At 44.4% G+C, this 11,353-nt stretch overlaps 1 long non-coding RNA gene across 1 annotated transcript; it reads left to right on the forward strand.

Moving 5' to 3' along the window:
- Positions 1 to 709: 709 nt before the first annotated feature.
- Positions 710 to 9,120, forward strand: LOC310698127. Its single transcript, XR_014521346.1, has 3 exons — positions 710 to 747; positions 2,974 to 3,041; positions 8,388 to 9,120. It is a non-coding gene; the product is annotated as an uncharacterized lncRNA (long non-coding RNA).
- The last annotated feature ends 2,233 nt before the right edge of the window (positions 9,121 to 11,353 follow it).

Here is an 11,353-nt window from a genome sequence, read left to right on the forward strand (position 1 = left end):
GATAAAAACAAACAAAAGGAGGTCCGTCAGATGAACACGTCTGTCACTCAGATGGTGGCCCTCAATTTCACAGCTCTCTCGATGTACCTTGCGACCTTCTCTGTTGTCTGACTGTCCGTATCAGATAAGAGAAAGAACAGTATAATGTCTTGTGGACGGCCGGGGTTGGGGAGAATGAGTGGAGTAATAATCTCATTCCTTAGGTCTTTATAAAGGGGGCAGGATAGGAGGACGTGGGACACTGTTTCCGTGTTACCATCTCTACATGGGCAGAGTCGTTTTTCAAATGGAGTCTTTTGGTAACGACCTTTGAGTACGGCAGAGGGAAGAACATCCCATCTAGCCAATGTAAAGGCGCGTCTGTATTTTGGGATGGTTAATTTAGACAAATATGAAGCTGGGAAGTCAAAGTGGGCAGGGGGAAAGTAAGTATACCATGGACACATTTTCTTTAAAATAGTCAGGTTGTTTTGCCGTTCAATGTCTTTCAGGCGCTGGCCTATTAGGCTCTTTGCTTTAATAAGGCCCATTGATAGTAGGGATTGCGAATGCAGACCGCATGTAAGGAGTTTTTGATGCACAGTTTTGAACCACATGCTTTTATGAGGGTCTTGCATTACTAGAGGCAGTAGACCGGGTGGATTTAGATTAAGGCGAAGCCAATAGTTGAGTGTTCTTTGCCAGGTCTGAGTTTCTACTGAGAGGAGATATGATGGCCATCTTCAAATATCTCAAGGGCTTTCAAATGTAAGAAGCTTGTTTTCTCCGGATCTGGAGGGTAGGACTTGAACCAATGGCTTCAAGTTACAGTGGTACCTCGGGTTAAGAACTTAATTCGTTCCGGAGGCCCGTTCTTAACCTGAAACTGTTCTTAACCTGAAGCACCACTTTAGCTAATGGGGCTTCCTGCTGCCACTGCCCCACCGGCATACAATTTCTGCTCATCCTGAAGCAAAGTTCTTAACCCGGGGTACTATTTCTGGGTTAGCGGAGTCTGTAACCTGAAGCGTCTGTAACCTGAAGCGTCTGTGACCTGAGGTACCACTGTACAAGAAATGAGATTCTGACTAAACATACAGAAAAACTGTCAGATCGTAAGAGCTGTTGTGGACTCTACCTCCTTGGAGGTTTTTAAGCAGAGCTTGTATGGCCATTTGTCATGGATGCTTTAGCTGAGATTCTTGGACTAGATGACCCTTGGATTCCTTCCAACTCTACAATTCTATAATTCCATCCAAGTGGATTGGCACTTTTTTCATTCACTTGTATGCAGCAGAAGACTGCAGTTCTTTCAGAGAGGGAAAGAAAACATTGCATGTAAGGATGGGATAATTATTTTGATTCTGTTCACAGCCTACAGAATTCGCACTTTGCAAAACAAATATGCAAACTGAAACACAGCAATCCTTCGAAATTTATACTGCTCCAAATTTTGCAATGCTGCTGTCCAGCCAAGTAATGTGCCTATAGTAGGGTAAAGTGTGCATTAAAAATGCACACAAATAACATACAAAACACATTATATAAGGGGAAATTGCTGCAGAAATATGGATAACAGAATTTAAGAATGGGGAAAAAACTGTAACAAAGAGAACTGAAATACATTTTTGTCCATCTCTCACTTTTTCTCTCTCAGACACATTCCTGCAACGTGCACCCCCTCCTCCTTAATACTATTGGTTTTCCTAATAGCAAACATTTGATGGATCAGTGAAAAGAGGGAGTGCAATCAGAAAAGTCATGAAGAATGTGAACACACACACATGCAAATTTAATTCCCCGCCCTCAGCTAGGTAGCAAAAGAGCTTGAGTCAGCCTTGTTTTCAAAGCGAACACAGGCTGTCTGTTTGGGACTCCTACTCCTCTGCTTGTGGTCAGCCTAGAATGTCATGTGTGCAAAAGCGGGTATGTTTTCTTTATAAACTCACAAGGAAGGCAGCTATTTTCTAAGACTGAACTGTTGCTTAGGCTACCAGATACAGATTAGTGCAAACAAGTGCAACCTCTGTATCCATTGGTCCAAGCCTTTTGTATCTTACCTCTCATTTCCTCGATCAGAACAATGTTTTCCAGATAATGAACTTGGGGCAGGGGATTCTTCCTTCCTCGCTTGCTTCCTTCCTTTCTTAAGTGGCTGTAAATAGAATTGCAATAAAAATGGAACTCGACCCCAGGGAGCGGACTCTCCATAGTGAAGTTAGATGCACACACACACCAAACCCAAGGATTTAATGCTCCAGGCTTGGTGAGATAAGACTGCAGAGGGAAATGTGGATGGGGTCTCAGGCTTGGGATCAGATACCCACACCTGAAGCCACATCTGCACCATACACTTAAGGAAGCATTATACCACTTTCAACAGTCTTGACTTCCCCCAAGAATCCTAGGAACTGTAGTTTATTAAGGCAGCTGAGAGTTGTTAAGAGATAGCCCCCCCCCCATTCCCCTGACAGAACCACTGAGGGTACCCGCCCTCTAACACCGCCACCTGCTATCTTACCACTGACTCTCTGGCACTGCAGCAGTGACGGAGCCAGCGACCCCCACCTCTGCCATAGGGCCTCTGTTGTGGCCTGCTGCAATTGCAGACAAGCTTCCATGGTGCGTCTGTAGATGTGACGGGCCCCAACAGAGGCCCCATGGTAGAGGCAGAAGCCCCGCCCTGCAGTGGTGCCAGAGAGTGGCAGCGGGAGGGGCGAATGCTGAGCAGCAAGCGCATGTACAATATGATATAACACCCACTGCTTGGCACCCATAGTTTGGGGCCCAAGTTGGTGTCTCTGGCAAGTGGGATTGTTAAGTCACTTAGGGAACTGTAGCTCTGTGCAGAGAATAGGGGTCTTCTAACTACTCTCAGCACCCTTATCAAACTACAGCTCCCAGAATTCTCTGGGAGAATCCATGACACTTTAAAGTGGCATCCTAGTGCTTTAAATGTATGGTCTGAATGTGGCCTTATTCACCCATGCACAGAGAGAATTTACTGGGACAGAATCATCTTGCAGAATGACCAAGTGAATCCTTGGGGCAGGGGCACTTTGGTGAGTCCATCAAATGTGGATCATGTTCTCCCACTCTGTCTCTCCTCCTTCTCCTCCTCCTCCTCCTCCTCCTCCTCCTCTTCTTCTTCTTCTTCTTCTTCTTCTTCTTCTTCTTCTTCTTCCTCCTCCTCCTTCTTCTTCTCCCCCCTCCTCCTCCTCCTCCCTCCCCTTACTTACCTCCTCCTCCTCTTACTTTTCTTTCCTCCCACATCACTGGGGACTGTTGACAAATGTTCCCTAATCTCTACTGCCATGTCCCCCTATGAAGCCCTGCAAACAAAGCTACTCCGACGTTGTTGCCAACTGCTTCTGGAATATCCTAATGTTCTCCTGCCAATCATTTCTCTCTCATGCTGGTTTTGGAAGCCCATATTTTCCTTTGCCTGATCAAACCCTGTATTTCCGACAACTGTTTCTTCATTGAAATTGTGTTCTTCCAACGGAAAGGAAGCAAAACACAGATGCAGGGGAGGGGCCACAGCCCAGACGTAGAGCATCTGCCAGGCCTCAGGTTGAACCCCCAGCATCTCCAGGTGGGGCTGGGGGTGTTCCATCCCTGGAACCCTGTGTAGACAATACTGACCCAGATGGACCATGGTCTGACTCAGTGTAAGGCAGCTTCCTATGTTCCTGTGCAGAGGAAGAAGGTGCTATTCATAACTCATTTATTTTGAGGCTGCCACACAAAGCTATAAAGATTATGCCCCCTCCAATCTTGTTTTATGTCTGCTGCTTCCTCAAACAGGATTTTCTTGCTTTTTTAGATACTAATTAGATACTGTGAGTTTTATGCAGGAAATATGACAAGAAATTAGAGTTGGACAGCTGGTGGAAATGCAAACACTTAGGAATACATAGACTGCTATATTCATTCCTATGTGCATGGAAAGAGAGAGAGAGTGTGGGAGAGAGAGATTGGTTTAGTGTTTGGCATATCTACACAGATGTCTAATGTTGGCAGATGGCTTTTGTTATACCTTGCTGAGCAATGCCAAGTTGACTCATAAAAAGAGGACCCAGATGTCTTATGACTATCACAGACAGTTTAGGAACAGGAGTTGTCTGTAAAGTATGAATACATCAATAGACAGCCAATGTCAGCATCCAGCATTCTCATGCCACAATCAGGGTCCCGATAAGGCCTCACTGCTAATGCCTGCCCTGGGTCCTTGTTCCTTCCAGCTGCCCTTCCTTCTTCTCTCTCACTTTTCATTCTTTCAAACTTATTTAAATTTATTTATTTGATTATTCAGTAGCAACAACCAAATAAAGCATGCATGTTACAACCTAAAACATAATCAGACAGTGCAAGCGTGTTATGCCTTAATAGCCTAATAAGTCCTTCCAGAGAGTGTTGTGAATCTGTGGTGTCAGATCTGCAATGAACATTCAAACCTGTACATCTGCGCTTGATACAGGAAGCAGGTGATGGGAGTTCATGAACCTGTATTGATTTTTTTTAAAGCATCTCTTAACCTCTCCTGGTCAGCTCACTTTAAACACAAAAACAGACAAACCCACAAAAGTTATGAAAATCGTGGTTTTATACAACCCCAAAATATAATCAGTACCTGCAGTTAGTAACTTCACTGATTAAAAACATAATATTTGATGTTTTTTTAATTTCTTTTTGCTTTTAATTTGTTTTAACTCTTTATGGTTTTATTGTTTGATTTCATGGTTTTATATTGTAGTATACCATGTGATATATCTCTATGATACAGTGGCAGATAAAGATGTAAACAAAGAAATAAAACCTAGGAAACTGGTTCCTACCAAGGCCACATCTGCACCATACATTTAAAATACTATGATACCATGTTAAACAGTCATAGCTTTGCCCATAGAATTCTGGGAGTTGCAGAGAGTTGTTAAAGGTAAAGGGACCCCTGACCCTTAGGTCTAGTTGTGGCCAACTCTGGGGTTGCGGCACTCATCTCACTTTACTGGCCGAGGGAGCCGGCGTACAGCTTCCGGGTCATGTGGCCAGCATGACTAAGCCGCTTCTGGCGAACCAGAACAGCGCACAGAAACGCCATTTACCTTCCCGCTGGAGCGGTACCTATTTATCTACTTGCACTTTGACGTGCTTTCAAACTGCTAGGTTGGCAGGAGCAGGGACCGAGCAACGGGAGCTCACCCCGTCGCGGGGATTCAAACCGCTGACCTTCTGATCGGCAAGTCCTAGTCTCTGTGGTTTAACCCACAGCGCCACCTGCGTCCCTTAGAGAGTTGTTAGGAGACCCCTATTCCTTCACAGAAGTACAGTGCCCAGAGTTTCCCCTGAAGAAGAATGAATTGTTAAACCACTTTTGGAATTGTAGCTCTGTTAGAGGAATAGGGGTCTCCTAACAACACTCAGCACTTGCAACAAACTACAGCTCCCATAAGTCTTTGAGGGAAGACATGATTGTTTAAAGTGGTATACCATACTGCTTTAAATATACGGTTCAGATGTGACCAAACTCAGACCATTGGTCCATCTAGTTCAGTATTGTGAATACTGACAGGCAGCAGCTATCCAGGATTTCAGGTTGGGAGTCTTTCCAAACCCTACTTGAAGATATCAGGGCCAGCCCACCCATGAGGAAAGGTGAGGCAAAATGTGCCTTGGGCTGCAAGATCCACAGGGGCAGCAGATATGGTCTCCAATGAACGCATTGCCTGCCTGCTGCTGCTATAGTGGCAGCGGTAGCTGCAATGCACTCCTTGGAGATTGGATTTGCCATCTCCTCAGCATTACCCTCAATAAGAGGCACTGCTGGTCTCCTCTCCCACCTTTGTTCCTGATGTAGATCTTCACTCATCCTTTCTTCCCTGGCAGGAGGTGGGGGCATCATTTTGTGATTTGCCACAGGTGTCAAAATGTCTTGAGCCAGCCCTGATTAAACTTGGGACCTTCTGCATTCAAAGCAGTTGCTCTACCACTGAGCTATAGTATGTGGCCCTTCCTTAGGCCCACTGCTGCCTTAAACCAAACCAGTCCATTGGTCCACCTAGCTCTGTTCTGCCTGGCAGCTGCTCTCCAAGGTCTCAGACACACATCTTTCCCAGTCTCATCTGAAGATTCTCAGCTTCTTTTGTTTTTAGAAACCATCAGCTTCTTTACAGCAAAACTTGGAGTGTAAGTTTAAAGGGATGTCACATGAAAGGAGCAGGGGTGGTTATGAAAAGCAAGCAAATGTTCCTTATTTTCTCATAAAACAATGTACTAAATTATTGTAATATGTTTTGATCAGTAGCTTCCTCCCTGCATTATCACAACATTATGCCTCTTCCTTCCCCTTCCATTAATGCTTGGCATATTATATTAATGAATCCCGGAGTGGTTTCATTCTCTGCCAACCCCCTATTTACAGATAACCCCCGTGGTGGGTTGCTAGAGTTTTGAGCTGTAGTGTCTTCCTTTGCAAATATAATTATATATGTACAGTGGTACCTCGGTTTATGAACTTAATTCTTAAACCAAAGCCGTTCTTAAACCAAGGCGCGCTTTCCTTAATGAGGCCTCCCGCCACCGGTGCCCTTCCACTGTTTGGCTCCCGTTCGTAGACCAAGGTAAAGTTCTCTAACTGGAATACTACTTCTGGTTTTGCGGAGTTCGTATACCGAATAGTTCGTAAACAGGGCTGGTCTTAAACCAAGGTACCACTGTATTACAAACTGAGAATTCATCTATGAATCTGATGCAAAAATGAATCAGTCTGCTAAGATATTCATAACCATCTCAGGGGTCAGGTCATTCAAGCACATATTCATGATAAACAAAGCAACTGTCTGGCGTTGGAGATATTTGCCTGCCAAATGGGATTTGCATATCTTTTGAAGTGGTAAAATGGTCCTCACAGCACAGCAGACTCTTGCTCATATTTTCCCTGTAAAATATACTTTTTTAAAAAAAAGGATGGGGAGGTAAATACATTCTCTCCTCAGCTCCAAATCCTAATCAATTAAAGCACTGGCTAGCTCATGCTCAGAATGGATTTCACAGTGTATTACAGCTGCATTTTCTGCTTTATCTGAGCCAGGAATAAAAAGTATGTGTTGCTGTGATGAAACTCTCAGTTTTGCAACAGAGTGATATGCTGTGACTTTCACATGAACAAAGACAAACCAAGAGCAAATCGAGTTACATGCGACTTTTGTTAATCCATTTTTTTTCCAAGGAAGGGTATGTTATTTTGGAGGAGAAGCATTCACAGTGCCCTAATCTAGAATGTTCTCTGGGTCTGGACAGTAGTCCCATGCTGTTTTTCTGCTGAAAAGCACCACCTCCCTGGCTGATATTTGCTTCTGCAGGTACTGTTTGAAGTAAACAGGGCTTTGAATGGCATAAATGTAAACTTTAAAATTAATAACTTCCCTTTGATACAGGGGTAAGGGACCTTATATGGAGGCCTATGGACCTAATGTCCATCTGGGCAACCTTCTAGGGGCCACCTGCCAGGGGTGGGTGGGGCCAGAAGCAAATGTTAGCAGAGAAATGATGCTAATTTTACCACTGAATAGTAGGCTAGCTGTCACATACACTCTGTCCTCCATCCAGGCACATTTCCCACCCTGTGTCAGGCGACTTCAGAATCCCCGATTTATATCAACTAACTCAGGGGTCAGCAAACTTTTTCAGCAGGGGGCCACTGTCCTTCAGACCTTGTGGGGAGGCCAGACTATATTGGGGGGGATGAATTCCTATGCCCTACAAATAACCCAGAGGTGCAGTTTAAATAAAAGCACACATGCTACTCATGTAAAAACACCAGGCAGGCCCCACAAATAACCCAGAGATGCATCTTAAATAAAGGGACACATTCTACTCATGTAAAAACACACAGATTCCTGGACCGTCCGCGGGCCAGATTGAGATTGGGCCAGATCCAGCCCCCGGGCCTTAGTCTGCCTACCCATGAACTAACTCCTGCACAGATAAGGATGCTTAATTCATCCCCTTTACCAAATTGTGGGCCAGCATATGACATCAGTGTGCAGCACCTGCCTCAAGAAATCCACTCTAAAGACATTAGTATTTAGCTCCTGACATACCGTACGACTCAGAATATATAAAAAATTCAGGATTGATCCCTGTCATCTCCACGAAAGGCTGGGAAATAATCTTCCCTGGAACCCTAGAGAACAGCTGCCTGTCAGTGTTCACAGTTCTGAAGTAGATGGTAAGGTAAAGGTAAAGGACCCCCAGGATGGTTAAGTCCAGTCAAACTTGACCAAGGGGTGTGGTGCTCATCTCACTTTCAGGTTGAGGGAGCCGGCGTTTGTCCACAGACAGCTTTCTGGGTCATGTGGCCAGCATGACTAAACCACTTTGCCTTACCTATGTACCTTTGAAATCAGGCTCACTCAGAAGAAATTCTGTCTTCCTGCCCCTGTCAACAAGCAAACTGAGAGTAAACGGAGACCCGGGTGGTGTGGAACATGTTCTCAGCCTCCTGACCAGGGTGAATATCAAAACAGTCATCTGACTGCTGTGGTCTTATGATGCCTCAGACTGTCAGAAGTGGTCTACTGCATACGAACAACTTCAAAGGAAAGAGTTATGTGATCCTGGAGACCTCTGGTGTGATGTTAATGAAGTGTTTTCAGAAAATGGAACAAGAAAGAAATTGCACCCATGCTTTCCAGGAAATGCTACTCACGCAAATGGAGGGGGGGTTGCTTGTGTGTGGTGTGTCTTGCTTGCATTGTTTATGCTGCTGTTTTGGAAACTATCAACAGAACAAGTTCAGGGCCAGCCATTCTGACTAACATCCTCCTTTTGATTCAGTTTAAAATGAAGCTTTCAATTCATACTGACACAGTTCTTTGTCCGGAGATTCTGTTCCAATTCTATAATATACATATATGTAACTTCTGAGTAACAGCTAAATGCCATACATGACTAAGACCCAGTTTGTATATTACGAGAGTGGTGACTTCCTCCATTTACTACATACCACCTTTCATATCCTTCAGCAAAACACAAATCTGGCCTTGCTTAGCCACCAAATTCCATGGGTATGACCTGCAACAAAATGTTGCAGTATGGAGTGCTCCTGTTCAGGGTTCCAGCCAGACATGTCCTTTTTCAGAATTCTTCATTGAACGTCATCCCTCCCACCCCCACCTTCTCAGTTTGTCATTCCCCTCCAGCCAGAGGTATAGTGTGTGGGGGGGGGGGGCTGGGGGTGGTGCCCTGGAGGCTTTTTTTTTTTTTTAGGAGGGTGCATTCCTCACAATGCCCTGCCAACCCTGCAAAGCTGGCAGGGTGCCATGAGCTGTTGCATCCTTCTCAGCCACCCTCCAGCTGGTGCTGATTGGACACAGCAGACATGCACCCTGCCAACGCCACACCGCTTTTCAAGGCTTGCAAAGTGGTGCTGGGATTGCAGGGCGCCGTTAATGTACCCCTCAAAGCAGGGCATTGGCTTGCCAGGCTTCCCACTGCACAGTTGTACCCCTGTGAACCTTGAGATTTCCCTGAGCTTGCTGATACACCTCTTTTGTGCACAAACGGTTCCATTTTGGATAGACAATAGTCTGGGGTGGGTGTTCTGGATCCAGCTAAATCTCAGCTCCTGAGTCAAACTGGGCTGATTCGGGTCAACCAAGGAGACCACATCAGAACTTGTTTTTTCTTGATGTCCTGCCTCTTTCAGGATTCAGCTACACAGAAACAGATTCATTAACAGATTCATTAACAGATTCATCAGACCATCATAAAAGAAAAGCTTGTAACAGTGTGAAAGCTACACAGGGTGGCATCAATAGTTATCTCAGAAACATCTTAAGTTTAAGATGTCAATTTTCTTGGCAGACATGTCCCTATAAAAAGGGGGGGGAGGAAAGTTCTTATTTTAGCAAATATTAAAATAAAGTGAAATGGAATGCAATAAAATGAATTTATGCAAATCTGAATAAAATTATGTAAAACCTTAATGAATAAAAGTATAAAGCAAACAGAATGTTCCGAATCTCCCTGAGCCTTTTCTCTCAATTTTCTCTTCTCAGCAGTTACAGCAGAACTATATAAACACATCACTCTCACTGCGCACTTGTGCACTTAAACTAATGTTTCTGGTTTTGCCCATTTTGCTAACAATGGTTCTTTGTTAGAGAAAGTGGGGGGACCCAGTTTTCTGTAAGCTGCCCAAACTGTGAATCCATTTTCCTAAGCTTTCCCCCTCTTGCTATGAATGCATAATTGGTTATTTGTACACACACAAACACATGCAGAGCAAACATGCATATGCATTCCTCTGAACACACACACACACACACACACGTCTTGCCATGTGTACTGTAAATCTCCATCTTAGCAAATGATCTCTAGATAAATCTATAGAGCAAAGGTGTTAAATTACCTTTTTTTAAAAAAAAACAAAAAACAAAAAACCCCCACCATCTAGGTTTACAGCTTTTGGCAAACAATGACAGCCTTGCATTTTACGTGAGAAAACTGACCACAGCTCTTGGCTTGCCAAACTGCAAACAGAAAGGTTGTAAGCTTTGGCAGTGAGTTGCCCTCCAAAAGAGAGAGAGGGAGAAAGAGGAAGCATTATGCTCAGGTTAGAGACAGCTTATGTATGAGCATCCTGGAGACGATCCAGTTGCAAACCAATTTTCCTTCCTTACTTTCAACTTTCCATTAAGAAGACTAGACTGTGGTTTGTTCCAAGGGCATGAAAGAAACACACCCCTTTAAAAAAAACACACAAAAAACACCCCCAAACCTGTCAAGGTGTCTGCTAGGAGAACATGAAACTCTCTGGAATCATGTGCAATGCAGACACCCCTCCGTCCCTCCCTCCCTCCCTCTTCTTTACTTTCAACTTTGGCCTACTAGGCGCTCTGCTTTTTCTGTACATTTAGAGCAGCTTTGCTACTTTCATTAACTCAGAACAGGGTTTTGGCACCAGAAGAGCTCAAGCTTTGGCATGTAACTCAAGAATCACATATGCATGAAAAGAAGAGAGGGGTGTGTGTGGAAAGGCTATTTAACAGTGGGATTTATACACAGAGAGCGGTGGCATCAGGGATGCATCCAACCAAGCCCTACTCAGAGCAGACCCACTGCAATTAAGTAGACCCACTGATTTAAACTGGTCTACCCTGAGGAGGACTTAGCTGGGTGAAATCCTAGGTCTTTTTGTTTCCTCCCATTCAGGGTTGAACTGCAGTTTCCATTTAGGTTTTGCCTGTGATAAAACCACCAGGGATAATTCTCAAACTTTCCCTCCCTACAGTAAATCTATAGGCTTCACTGCTGCCGAACACTTTCAAGGCAATTGAGACTGGGAGCAATTGACTCCTGCTTCCAGGCT

This window comes from Podarcis liolepis, assembly GCF_965112155.1.
Source record: "Podarcis liolepis genome assembly, chromosome: Z".
Taxonomy (NCBI): Eukaryota; Metazoa; Chordata; class Lepidosauria; order Squamata; family Lacertidae; genus Podarcis; species Podarcis liolepis.